The sequence below is a fragment of the Coptis chinensis genome, chromosome 7, assembly GCF_015680905.1.
Source record: "Coptis chinensis isolate HL-2020 chromosome 7, ASM1568090v1, whole genome shotgun sequence".
Taxonomy (NCBI): Eukaryota; Viridiplantae; Streptophyta; class Magnoliopsida; order Ranunculales; family Ranunculaceae; genus Coptis; species Coptis chinensis.
Window position 1 is genome coordinate 41,027,687 of NC_141462.1, and position 14,157 is coordinate 41,041,843.

Here is a 14,157-nt window from a genome sequence, read left to right on the forward strand (position 1 = left end):
GGGGTTAGTTCAATGAATTTGCATCCAGTTTATTTTTTGAGATTAGTTCAGTGCAGTTGCATCCGGTTTCTGATTTCCCGTTAATTATTTTTTAAGATTAGTTCTACGCATTTGTATCATGTTTCCAATTTATAATTATTTTTTCTTTCAGGTTAGTTCAATGCAGTTGCATCCAGTTTCTGATTTCTCGTTAATTTAATATTTAAGGGTTAGCTCAATGCATTTGCATCCAGTTTCTGATTTTCCAACAATTATTTTTTTATGTTAGTTTGATGTATTTGCATCCAAGTTTTGATTTTCCATTAATTATTCTTTGAGGTTAGTTTAATGCACTTGTACCCATATTCCAATTTTCTATTCATTACTTTTTAAGATTAGTTTAATGCTTGCATTTGCATCCATTTTCCAATTCCCCGTTAAATATTATTTGAGGTTAGTTCGATGCATTTGCATCTAGTTTTTGGTTCCCCGTTAATTATTTTTTGACGTTAGTTTCATTCAGTATTATATATTTTTTTAAATATTTGTCATTAATGCTTTGCCGTTATTTTTTTTTTTCAATTTCTATTATATATTTTGTGATGTTAGTTTTTGTATAATTATTTTTAACTATGTTTTGAGGTCGTGTTAAGGATATATTCGAAATAAGTCGGTGCTTTATCATAAATACTAAAATTGTATGATTTGTAATAGAGAATTAGTTTCTACAAATCACATATTTTTTAGCAATTTTTTTTTAATTTGATCAAATATATAAGAATTAGAACACTAAAAGATTCGTAATAGAAAATTACCTTTTACAAATCACCTATTTTTTAGCAATTTTTTTTATTTTATCAAATATATAAGAATTGGAAATACACTCAAACTCTCCAAATATAAGAATTAGAAATACACTCAAACTCTCCAAAGATGTTCCATGTACGTGAGATTGTAGGCTATTAGAAAAGACTATCTTTCATATTAGAGTGCCACATAGTAGAGAAAAAAAAACTAACTCTCATATTAGAGTGCCACATAGGAGAGAGAAAATTCTCCATTAGAGGTCTCTACCTTAATATATAGACTAGATTTTGGACCCGGGCATACACCCGAGATCTATTAAATATTTTGTGTGCTGAAAAGGCTCTTATAATATGTCTCACACAAATTTTCGAATCAAAATATATTTTTATTGAAAATAAACCGAAATACGTTAATGGGCAGCGATTATGGTGCATAAGTACTTGAAAACTAAGGGATCAAATTGAGATAGCATCTTCACTTTGTGGTTTAGGATATTAATCCATAATTCTCAAATATAATTATCTTAAACTCGATCAAGCTTGTATAATAGTTTTCTTAGATTTATGGTGATTTAGCGACAAATTTTCGAATCAGAATATATTTTATTGAAAATAAACCGAAATACATTAATGAGCAGCGATTATGGTGCATAAGTACTTGGAAACTAAGTGCTCAAATTGAGATAGCCTCTTCACTTTGTAGTTTAGGATATTAATCTGTAATTTTCAAATAGAATTATCTTAAAATCAATCTAACTTGTATAAGAGTTTTCTTAGATTTATGGGGATTTAGTGGTAAATTTTTGAATAAGAATATATTTTTATTTAAAATAAACCGAAATACGTTAATGAGCAGCGATTATAGTGCATACGTACTTGGAAACTAATGGATCAAATTGAGATATCCTCTTCACTTTGAAGTTTAGGATATTAATCTATAATTTTCAAATGAAATTATCTTAAACTTGATTTAACTTGAATAATAGTTTTATTATATTTATGGTGATTTAGCAGTAAATCATTACCGCTCAGCTTACGTACTAATGTGTACAAATCACTAAAACAAATTGATTGTTTCCATATCCTCAAAGAATAGACTACTCCCACTTAAAAAGATTTATCACATGAACGTGTCCTACGAACGGGTGTCATTATATTAAATTATTCAAAAAAAATTAGTTACTATGCATAGCTATGAGATATAAAAATTATATTAATTACTCATTTAAATTTCTTATACCACTCTCTATAAAAAGGAAGCATCAAACCTTGATAAAATTCATCGACTTCTTTTTATTGTTAGGTTTAACAATAGAAGTTTGATTGAAGTTTTGTAAGAATGCCCAATGTGGCGAAGATAATATTGAAGCTACTTGAATAGCAAGGCATTCCCAATCACAATAAAAGAATTATGATAAACACTACTTAAAATGCAAAATTATATTTGTCGAGACATTTATTCCCTCTACATATAATACAAATATGTTTTAGGGTTATTAGTCCAATACATTTGCATCAAGTTTCTGATTTTCCATTAATTATTCTTTGAGGTTAGTTTAATCTAGTACGTTGCATCCAGTTTCCAAATTCTCATTAATTATTTTTTGAGGTTAGTTCAATGTAGTTGCATCAAGTTTCCAATTTTCCGTTAATTATTATTTGAGATTAGTTCAGTGCAATTGCATCCACTTTATGATTTTCCGTTAGTTATTCATTAAAGTTAATTCAGTACAGTTGCATCCAGTGTTCGATGTTTCGTTAATTAGTATTTGAGATTAGTTCATTGTATTTGCATCCAGATTCCAATCTCCCATTAATTACTCTTTGAGGTTAGTTCAATACATTTGCATCCAGTTTCTGATTTCCCATTAATTATTTTTTTTAAGTTAGTTCAATAGTTTACAATTTCTATACAGTTTGCATACATGTAAGAGTCAGTTTTTATAAACTCCATTTTGTTTTGGGTTCCTAATTACTCGTAATTACTCATATAAGAAGGCTAAAAAAACAGACATTTATGCTTTGAGGTTAGTGCGATGTAGTTACATCCGATTTTCGATTTCCAGTTAACTATTTTTTGAGGTTATTTCAATGTATTTGCATCCAATTTCTGATTTTCCGTTAGTTATTCTCTAATTTTAGTTTAATGCAGTTGCATCCAATTTTTGGTTTTCTGTTAATTATTCTTTGAGGTTAGTTCAATGCAGTTGCATCCAATTTTTGATTTTATGTTAATTGTTCTTTGAGGTTAGTTCAATACATTTGAATCAAGTTTCCGATTTCCCGTTAATTATTTTTTGAGGTTAGTTCAATGAAGTTAAATCAAATTTATAATTTCCAATTATATATTCATTTAGGTTAGTTCAGTGAAGTTTCATCCATTTTTCAATGTTTCGTTAATTAGTCTTTGAGATTAGTTCATTGCATTTGGATCCAGTTTTTGATTTCCCGTTAATAACTCTTTAAGGTTAGTTCAATACATTTGCATTTAGTTTCTGATTATTTATGTTTTAAGGTTAGTTTGATGCAATTATATCCGGTTTCTGATTTCCCATTAATTATTCTTTGAGATTATTTCAATGCATTTGCATTTAGTTTTTGATTTCCCACCAATTATTCTATGAGGTTAGTTCAATGCAGTTGCACAGTTGCGTTCGATTTTTGATTTTCTGTTAATTATTTTTTGAGTTTAGTTCAATGCATTTGCATCCAGTTTCCAATTTCCCATTAACTATTATCTGAGGTTTGTTTGATGTATTTGCATACCGTTTCCAATTTCAAGCCCACGTTATATATTTTTTAAGGATTTGCATCTAATTTCTAATTTCTCGTTAGTTATTATCTGACGTTAGTTTAATGCAATTGCATCCAGTTTCCAATTTCTAATTAATTACTTTTTGAGTTTAGTTTATTACATTGGCATAAAGTTTCTGATTTCCCATTAATTACTCTTTGAGCTCAATTATGTATTTAAATCCAATTTCCGATTTTCTTTTAATTATCCAATGTGGTGTGTAATACCAACTTCTACTGATCCATCTGCAAATATGGCATAAAAAGTAAATTATGCTTGATTTACTATGTAGGATCATCGAAGATTATCCAGTTCCCAATTTCCCATTAATTATTCTTTAAATTATGTATTACTCACTATGTGGAATCCTCAAAGATTATTTACGAATGTGTGTTGTTATATTAATTATTCTGAAAAATATTTGCAAATATGCAGACTATTATATATTAATATTATATTGATCACTCAACCAAATTTCTTATAACGTGAAAATTTCACTCTCCATTAAAAAAAAAAACTCATCTTTGATAAAACCCTTCAACTTCATTTTGTTGTTTAATAATAAAAGTTTGATTGAAGTTTTGTGAGATTGCCTAATAAGGTGAAGTTCATATATATTGAAGCTACTTAAATAGCAAGGAGTTCCCAACCATATGGAAAAAGATAAGATAAACACCATTTTAAATGCAAAACTATACTTATTGTGACATTCCCACAACATATAACACAACTATGTTTTGAGGTTAGTTCGATGCATTTGTATCCAGTTTCTGATTTTCCGTTATTTATATTTTGAGGTTAGTTTAATACAGTTGCATCCAATTTCCATTTCCCGTTATTTATTTTTTGAGATAAGTTCAATGCAGTTGCATCCAGCTTCTGATTTCTCGTTAATTATTCTTTTCGATTAGTTCAATACATTTGCATCCAATTTCCAATTTCCTGTTAATTGTTCTTTGAGGTCAGTTCAATGCATTTGCATCCAGTTTCTGATTTCCCGTTAATTATTCGGTGAGATTAGTTTAATGCATTTGCATCCAGTTCCTGATTTCTTATTTATTATTTGATAAAGTTGCATTTGCATCTAGTTTCTGAGTTCCCGTTAATTATTGTTTGAGGTTAGTTCAATGAATTTGCATCCAATTTCCGATATCCCGTTAATTATTTCTTGAGGCTACTTCAATGCATTTGCATCTATGTTTTTGTATAATTGTTTTTAACTATGTTTTGAGGTCGTGTTAATGATATGTTCGAAATAAGTCGGTTCTTTACCATAGACACTAAAATTGTATGATTTGTAATAGGGAATTAGTTTCTATAAATCACTTATTTTTAGCAATTTTTTTTATTTGATCAAATATATAAGAATTGGATTCGTAATAGGAAATTATATTTTACAAATCACCTATTTTTTAGCAATTTTTTTTTTATTTGATCAAATATATAAGAATTGGAAATACACTCAAACTCTCCAAATATAAGAATTAGAAATACACTCAAACTCTCCAAAGAGATTCCATATACGTGAGATTGTAAGCTATTAGAAATACACTCAAACTCTCCAAAGAGATTCCATATACGTGAGATTGTAAGCTATTAGAAGGACTATCTTTCATATTAGAGTGCCACATAGGAGAGAAATAAAACTAACTCTCATATTAAAGTGCCACATAGGAGAGAGAAAATCCTGCATTAGAGGTCTTTAGTATATAGAGATAGTAGATAGTAGATACTTAAGGTTATATTAAGTTTTAACTGCTGCTGAATTGGGCTCCTTTAAAACCGGATAGAGGGATTAAATCTCTGAACCCGTTTCTAGAGGATCTAATCTTTGAACTGTTCGCAAGTAACAACCACCATACTATGAAAGGGGAAAAAAATTTGTTTGGTGGGAAGAAGTGAAATTCCGTGATGGCAAATTGGGGCAACATCATCAACAAAATATGCACTATTACGTGGGACAATCTAATTTATGAATGTTTGTGAATTGGTCAATCATTGACTAATAGCAGAGCCCCCTAAAACGAATCACAGACGCTCTACTTTCACTCTTTACCAAAAAAAAAATGTGAAAATATGCATATTTTTTCTTGGACATGAGATAGGTGTAAGAAAACAGGATTGTGTGTACATCTCTACACTATATGGTAGCCAGGTATTTCGGAAACCTCCTTAACTCTCGAGTATGCAAATTTAAATCTCTCTTTTGTTATTATTTAGTCATTCCTCCTTTTCTTTTGTTATTATTTAGTCATTCCTCCTTTATGAGTTTGAAATATTTACCAAATACTCCTAGACTAGAAATCAAACACCAATTTCTCTTGCAATCGAAATCAAACACCAATTCCTCAATGTCCAACTCCACACCAATTTATCTCTATATATATTCTCTGTCAATTTTTTTTGTTGAAGGGCTTTGTTGAGAGGTATAAGGTTTTTTTAAAGCAATATCAAGAGTGGGTTGCTGCAAATAAGGATAGATTGGAGGAAAAGTCATATAAGGTTTTTTTTTTTTTTTTTTTTTTTTTTTTTTTTTTATTATTATAAAAGTATGATGTTACTTACTATAAAACGTAATATTATAAGATGCCAAAACAATATAATACTCAAATCACATTTTGGGCTTGTCCTCACATTTTTTTAGTCGTGGAACTCTGTTTTTCTCCTTAAGTGCACTCGAGAGATTGAGTGGAAATTATAAAGCCAAATTAGTAGGAGGAATGCACCTAATTAGCTTAAAATGTATACTAATCCTTTTTCTTTTAATCGGCAAGCGGGGTTTTTAAGAGTTCCCTATCCCTTTTCATTAATAATAAAATAACCATATCATTACAGGATAATCTCAACAAATCTACTACTAGGTACATTTGCAGCAAGTTTACTGTAAATACTCATCAAAGTTGGCATACCTAGCTTTACTCGTAGATTATCTTATTTATCTATTTATAAATGCATGATCATCTGATACCGCTAATAAACAGGGCAACTTACCAATGTATATTAGTTTTCACAAAGGAAATCTCTTTAAGGCGAGGTAAATATATTGAATCCACACAAGTTGATGCAATTTGGGTGGGTTGGTTTTATGCAAAATTATTAATTCGAGAAAGAATGTGTCATGCCATATCTACGATCACGTTGAGACAATGTTGCTAAGAGGTCTTTCAACTTTAGGGTGTCATGAGAAAATAGAAAAAAAATCCTCTTTTAAACTAGAATTGGAAGATGAAGAACATTCAAAATTGTGTATCCACTATCCACTATTCAAAATCAAGCAAACAATCATTAGTGATCTTAGTGCCAAAGTTCATTTGCATTATCAATATCGAATCTAATGTCTTTACAAGTCGTTTAATCTATTTTTGTTTGTTGCATAGTTGTGCAAACTTGCAATGTTATCGAAGTGGTGGCGTATATGAAATGTTCCATGAAAAATGTAGCAGCCACTTCCTCGACAGGGATATATTTTGTTGGCGTTATCCATCACATGAGGAGGAAAGGATTTCAGCCTGCGTGGGAAAGCTTGAGCGCACCCTGCGCTCAGTTTTGTCTTGCTCAGAGCGCGACCCACGCTTGTGCCTTGATGAACCTCCAAAATAGTGAGTGCACCCTGCGCTCAACTTGGCCTTACCGCGAGCGCAACCCGCGCCCATGCCTATTTTGGCAAGATTCTATTTTTCCGGAACCGCGAGTTTTGGCTTATATGTTTGGGTTTTTGGCAAAACCAAACACACGAGAGGCAGCACAAAAGTCAGAGAAAACCTAATCTTGAAAGCTATCAAGATTGAGAGATAACCTTTACAGATAGACAACCCTGTAAAGAGATAAGAGTGATCTAATAAGGTGAGAGACTGAAAGGAAAGATTGTAATCTTCCTTCCCACTTTATAAAAGGACTAGCTCTTGTGGAAGTAGGCACCATTGGCCGAACCACAGTATATCTTTGTATTGTGGTATGCGTTTAATTCTGCTTTACATTATTATCGGTTGTTAATAGTTGTTTAGCGAGTTGGGCATGTTAGTATAGGTTGTAGTTGATATTTAAAATTTGTCTGGAGTTGAATTATGTTCAAATACAAGTTATCTGTGTAGTGGGGGAATCGATTGGTATTGGTATAAACCCCAACAAATGGTATCAGAGCCAGGTTAGATTAGCCTAGGGGTTATCCAAATCTTGGTCGGAAGGTGTTTGACAAAATTCCTGAGAGAATATTTGAGTTTAAATAACTTGTAGAAATGGACCATTCCATGAACACTCACATGACGAGTCTGAATAGGAAGAACTACACCATTTGGAAAGCCAAGATGAAAGACTTGCTTTATTGCAAGAACTTGGCACAAGCCATTGAGAATGGAGGAGAAAGACCGGAAACGGTTGCTGCGGCTGAGTGGAGCAAGCTTGACATAAACGCAATTGGGTACATTCGACAGTGGATTGACGACAGTGTCTTTCACCATGTATCCCAAAAGACTACAGCTTTTGGCTTGTGGAAGAAACTCGAAGACCTTTATGAGAGGAAATCGGGCAGAAACAAAGTGCTGGTCGTAAAAGAAGTTTGCCGACACGAAGTACCAAGAAGGTTCTTCAATGTCTGAGCATCTTAACGAATTACAAAATACAATCAATCACATGCATTTAATGAAGATTAATTTGGGAGACGAAGTTGAGGCTTTGTTTCTATTAGGCTCTCTACCCGAAAGTTGGGAGACATTAGCAATCTCTTTACATGGAGCAGCCAAGGATGGAATTGTTACCATGGAGATAGCTACCGCGTCTTTGTTGAATGAGGAGACTAGAAGGAGTTCAAAAGGCAGCTCCTCTCGCTCAGAGATCCTTGTCACAGAGAAACGAGGGAGAGGTAGATACAGAAAACCATCTCGTTCTAGAGGTGATGACAGAAGTAAATCTAGGGGTGAAGCTAGAACTCCTAAGGCAGAGAGGCAATGTTACTATTGTTCCACCAAGGGCCACTTCAAATATGAGTGCAGAACACTGAAGAGGAATGAGAAGAATAACTGTGTACATGAAGACATGGTGCAGAGGAACAGAAACACAGGCAGAGATACTACCGCACTAGTCGACGACCTAGTGGGAATTGTGTCAGATTGTGGTGAGTGTTGTCTTAGTACTTCATGTCAGGATACAGAGTGGGTGATAGATACAAGAACATCCTATCACGTCACACCGCACAGGAAATTCTTCACTACTTACAGCTGTGGTGAATATGGTGAAGTGAAGATGGGTAATAGTGGTGTCTTGAAGATTATAAGCATTGGAGATGTTCATGTAGAAACCAATGTCGGCTATACCTTGACACTCAAGGATGTAAGACATGCCCCCTGACATTCGGCTAAGTCTAATTTTGGCTAGGAAGTTAAATGACGATGGCTTTGTAAACTCGTTTGGTAACGGGGTATGGAAACTGAGCAGAGGTTCCATTGTAGTAGCCAGAGGGAAGAAAGTTTGCTCTCTTTACAAAACACATGCTAGTTTGTGTAAAGCAGAAGTAAATGCGGCAGAAGAAGAAGCTTCCTCCAAACTATGGCACAAGAGACTGTGTCATATGGGCATAAAAGGGATGGAAGTTCCTGCTAAGCAAAAGGCCTTGCCAGACATCAAAGGTACACATTTAAATACATGTACTCACTATTTTGTAGGAAAGCAACACAGGGTATCTTTCCAAGGATTCCTGTCTCACAGAAAGGACAATGTCCTTGAACTAGTGCACACAGACTTATGTGGTCCTATAAAAGTGAAGTCCCACAGGGGAGCTTCATACTTTGTGACCTTTATTGATGATGCGTTAAGAAAGATATGTGCCTATAGTCTGAAGACCAAAGATGAAGTATTTTGCGTGTTTGAGAAATTCCACAACATGGTGGAAAAAGAGACTGAGAAGTTGTTGAAGTGTATTCACTCAGATAATGGGGGTGAGTATATTAGGCCGTTTGAAAAGTATTGCTAGAGTCATGGGATTCGTCATGAGCAGACTGTTCCCAAGACACCACAACAGAATGGAATAGCAGAGAGAATGAACCGTATCATTGTAGAGAGGATGAGATGCATGTTGTCTCACTCTAAGCGACCTAGAACCTACTGGGTAGAAGCAATGCGTACAGCCGTGCATGTGATCTACCTATCGCCGTCGAAGCCTCTAAATAGTGACTATCCAGAGAGAGTATGGTCAGGCAGAAATATTAATTATGGATACTTGAGGGTATTTGGGTGCAGGGCATTTGTGCATATTCTGAAGGATGAGAGATCCAAGCTTGATGACAAAGCCAAGCAGTGCATTTTTCTAGGTTATGGAGATGAAAAGTTTGGTTACAAACTCTATGATCCAATTAACAATAAGGTAATCTGAAGTCGAGATGCTGTGTTCCTAGAAGACCAAACCATAGCAGACTTTGACGAGGGTGAGAAGCTACATGCTTTCACCAATGATCTTGTTAATTCATAACCAGAAGTTCCTACTGTGGAACGTGCAGAAGGCATTGAGAATGCAAAGAACCATGGGCTTGAAGCTCATGATAAGAATCCTATTGCTCATGATAGGATAGAACTTATTGGTATAAAAGATGCAGATGAGATGCATGAACCACCACCAGAGCAAGCAGAAGTGCATCCTCCTGAGGCACCAGCAGATGGGGCAAGGAGGTCAAACAGAGAGAGACTAGCTTCAACCAGGTATCCACCACATACGTACGTGCTACTATCAGATGATGGAGAACATATGTACTATCAAGATGCACTTGAAAGTACAGACAAAGAAAAGTGGTTGAAGGTCATGGATGACGAGATGGATTCTTTGTATAAGAATCACACTTATAAGTTAGTTGAGAAACCGCAAGGACGAAAAATTCTTAAGAATAAGTGGATATACAAAATCAAGCATGAGGAAAATAATCCTCACCCAAGGCACAAAGCTCGCCTTGTTGTGAAGGGATTTGTTCAAAGGAAAGGTATTGACTTTGATGAGATTTTCTCTCCTGTAGTGAAGATAACTTTTATCCGGGTGGTATTGGGTATGACCGCAAGTATGAAACTAAAGGTTGAGCAGCTAGATATTAAGACAGCATTTCTTCATGGAGACCTTGAAGAAGATGTCTACATGGACCAGCCAGAGGGGTTTGAGGTCAAAGGCAAGGAGCACCTAGTATGCAAGTTGATAAAGAGCTTGTACGGGTTGAAGCAAGCACTGAGACAGTGGTACATAAAGTTTGATTCCTTTATGGCAAAGCAAGGATACAAGAAGTCTACTTCCGATCATTGTATCTTTGTTCAGAGATTTTCATATGGGGATTTCATTGTGCTCTTGTTGTATGTGGATGATATGTTAATAGTTGGCCCAAACATCAACAAGATATCCAAGCTAAAGAAAGACTTGAGTAAGTCCTTTGAGATGAAGGATTTGGGTAAAGCAAGGCAGATACTTGGGATGCGAATCACTCAAGACAGAAAGAGTGGAAAGTTGTAGCTTTCTTAAGAAAGCTACATTGAGAAGGTGTTGAAAAGATTCAACATAGATCAAGCGAAGCCATTCAGTTGTCCACTTGGTGGCCAGTTCCGCATAACTAAAGAGATGTGTCCAAAGGGTGAGCATGAGCAGAGTCAGATGGAAAAGATTCCTTATGCATCCGCATTGGGCAGTTTGATGTACGCAATGGTGTGTACAAGACCGGATATTACTTTCGCCGTTGGTGTTGTAAGCCGTTTTCTGTCAAATCGGGGAAGAGCATTGGGAAGGTGTTAAGTGGATATTGAGATATCTCAAAGGCACTTCCAAATCGTGTTTGTGTTTTGGTGGAAGTAATCCCTTACTTGAAGGCTACACTGATGCAGACATGGCAGGTGATGTTGACTCAATGAAGTCTACCTCCGGTTATCTGGTTACTTTTGCAGGGGGAGCAGTTTCTTGGAAATTAAAGTTGCAAAAGTGTGTTGCCCTCTCCACTACAGAAGCTGAGTATATTGCAGCCACTGAGTGTTGCAAAGAGTTGTTATGGATGAAGAGATTCTTCGATAAACTAGGGCTAAAGCAGAAACAGTTTGTAGTTCTATGTGACAGTCAGAGCGCCATCCATTTTAGCAAGAATTCGAGTTTTCATTCTAGATCCAAGCACATACACGTGCGTTATTATTAGATTAGAGAAGTACTCGAAGACAAGCATTTGTGTATCGAGAAGATCTATACCGACAAGAACGGGTCGGATATGATGACCAAAGTCTTACCGAAAGGTAAGTTTGATGTTTGTTGTGTTATTGCCAGAATGGCAGCACACTCCTCCTATTGATTTGGAAATTTCATGGAGGAAGCCCCCCTCACTGTTCGGGAGGGGGAGATTGTTGGCGTTATCCCTCACATGAGGAGGAAAGGATTTCAGCCTGCGTGGGAAAGCTTGAGCGCACCCTGCGCTCAGTTTTGTCTTGCTTGGAGCACGACCCGCGCTCGTGCCTTGATGAACCTCCAGAAGAGTGAGTGCACCCTACACTCAACTTGGCCTTACCGTGAGCGCGACCCGCGCCCATGCCTATTTTGGCAGGATTCTATTTTTTCGGAACCGCGAGTTTTTGCTTATATGTTTGGGTTTTTGGCAAAACCAAACACACGAGAGACAGCACAAAAGTCAGAGAAAACCCAATCTTGAAAGTTATCAAGATTGAGAGATAACCTTTACAGAGAGACAACCCTGTAAAGAGATAAGAGTGATCTAGTAAGGTGAGAGGCTTAAATGAGAGATTATAATCTTCATTCCCATTTTATTAAAAGACTAGCTCTTGTGGAAGTCACCATTGGCCAAACCATGGTATATCTTTGTGTTGTGGTATGCGTTTAATTTTGCTTTACATTATTATCTGTTGTTAATAGTTGTTTAGCGAGTTGGGCGTGTTAGTATAGGTTGTAGTTGATATTTAGAATTTGTCTGGAGTTGAATTGTGTTTAAATACAAATTATTTGTGTAGTGGGGGAATCGATTAGTATTGGTATAAACCCCAATATATTTTCCTTTAATTACTTACCAAATTTTAACATGTAATCGGATGGTGAAATCTGGAGAAGCTCAAAACTCTAAGACTTACACACACAAAGTGTGACTGATTATTCTCCGATCCTCTTTGAACAGGCGCACGAAATCTTCCTGGAACTGCAGTAATTCAAGTGTCTATAAGTTGGCACGGCAATGGAAATACAAATATACATTACAACTAACTGGCGCGTAGAGACTAATTATACTCAGATGTTAACCCCCTAGTCGGTAAATACTTGAGACGTTAGAATTTGAAGGCCAACAAAAATGTACGTATGTTTAGTGTCTACCATATCAAGAATGTTCCCGACTTCCTGCCGGTCCCAGATTTAGAATTAACTCGATGCATATATATCACTGAAGACTGCAGTACTACTGCCAGTCACAAACCTCTGCACCAAAAGCGCTGAATCTTTCTCACGTATAAACACAAGTTTTATCTTATATTAGGCATGCCAATGAGCAGCAACATCCATTCGTTTTCTTTTTTTGTCACAGTGATGACGACAGAAGCTTTTAACTTCATTTCCTTGTGGTTGGTTTCATGGTTTGTACCTTGTGCTGACCTATTGGTGTCAATAGACATGAATATATTATCTTTATTATGAGGCAAACCATTCAAAAGGATAGGGTCAGTGAATCTAATGACAACTTCACATTTTGGTTAAGTGTGGTAATTTTGCACTAATCAGACTCATTAACGTACAGTTTGCCAACTAAATGATGTTTCCTTTTCTTTATAATTGTTGGGTTTTCTTGAGTGTTTTGACATCTTCATCTTCCTTGTAAAGGCGTGATTCAGTTTTCCTTTACATACACAGTTGAATGGGAACTGGAAAGGATTATTATTGGGACCGAGTTCGGCTTAGGAGCGAACTGCCTACGTATCTTGCTCTCGATTCTGAGGGGAAAGAAGAATCAGTTCTGGCGTAGTTCATAGGAGGGATATTTATAGATGTTGAGAATGAATCCTCGCCCACCACATGTAAAGTGTATCACAAACGTGGGGTCTAGATTAAGGAGGCGTCGCGTCGAAGTATCGTCTTTATAGGTCCGGGCTGTGATGATGATGGATTATTAGTGCGGGCAAGTAGCTTGGCGGGCGGTGATTGGTTAGTAGCCGGTGGCGTTGATTTGTGCATGTGCATCTCTGTTCATGATTGCTTCTAGAAGACAAGCTGAGTCACGTTATAGCCAGGTTCGTGTGCTGGCGCGAACTGTTCTGGAACGTTCTCTTAGTTTCGAGACGCGATCTGATTCTACAGGTCGGTGTGGAATCCATCATGTTAAGTACGCGCCTGATATTCTTGAAGGAGGATATCACTCCCTTACATTCCTGTATATACTTGCATAGGCCACCTCAATCGAAATTTTGTGTCTACCACCAATATTGTGACCAAACTGAGAAATACTTATCACAGAGCAACAAGTTAGGAGTGACATTTATAAGCAGCATGTACAGCTTAACCATATTAAATGTTGTGGATCCAATCGACAAGGAATGGTTCTATTATTGACATAAACATATATTCCTGTTCAACAACCCCAC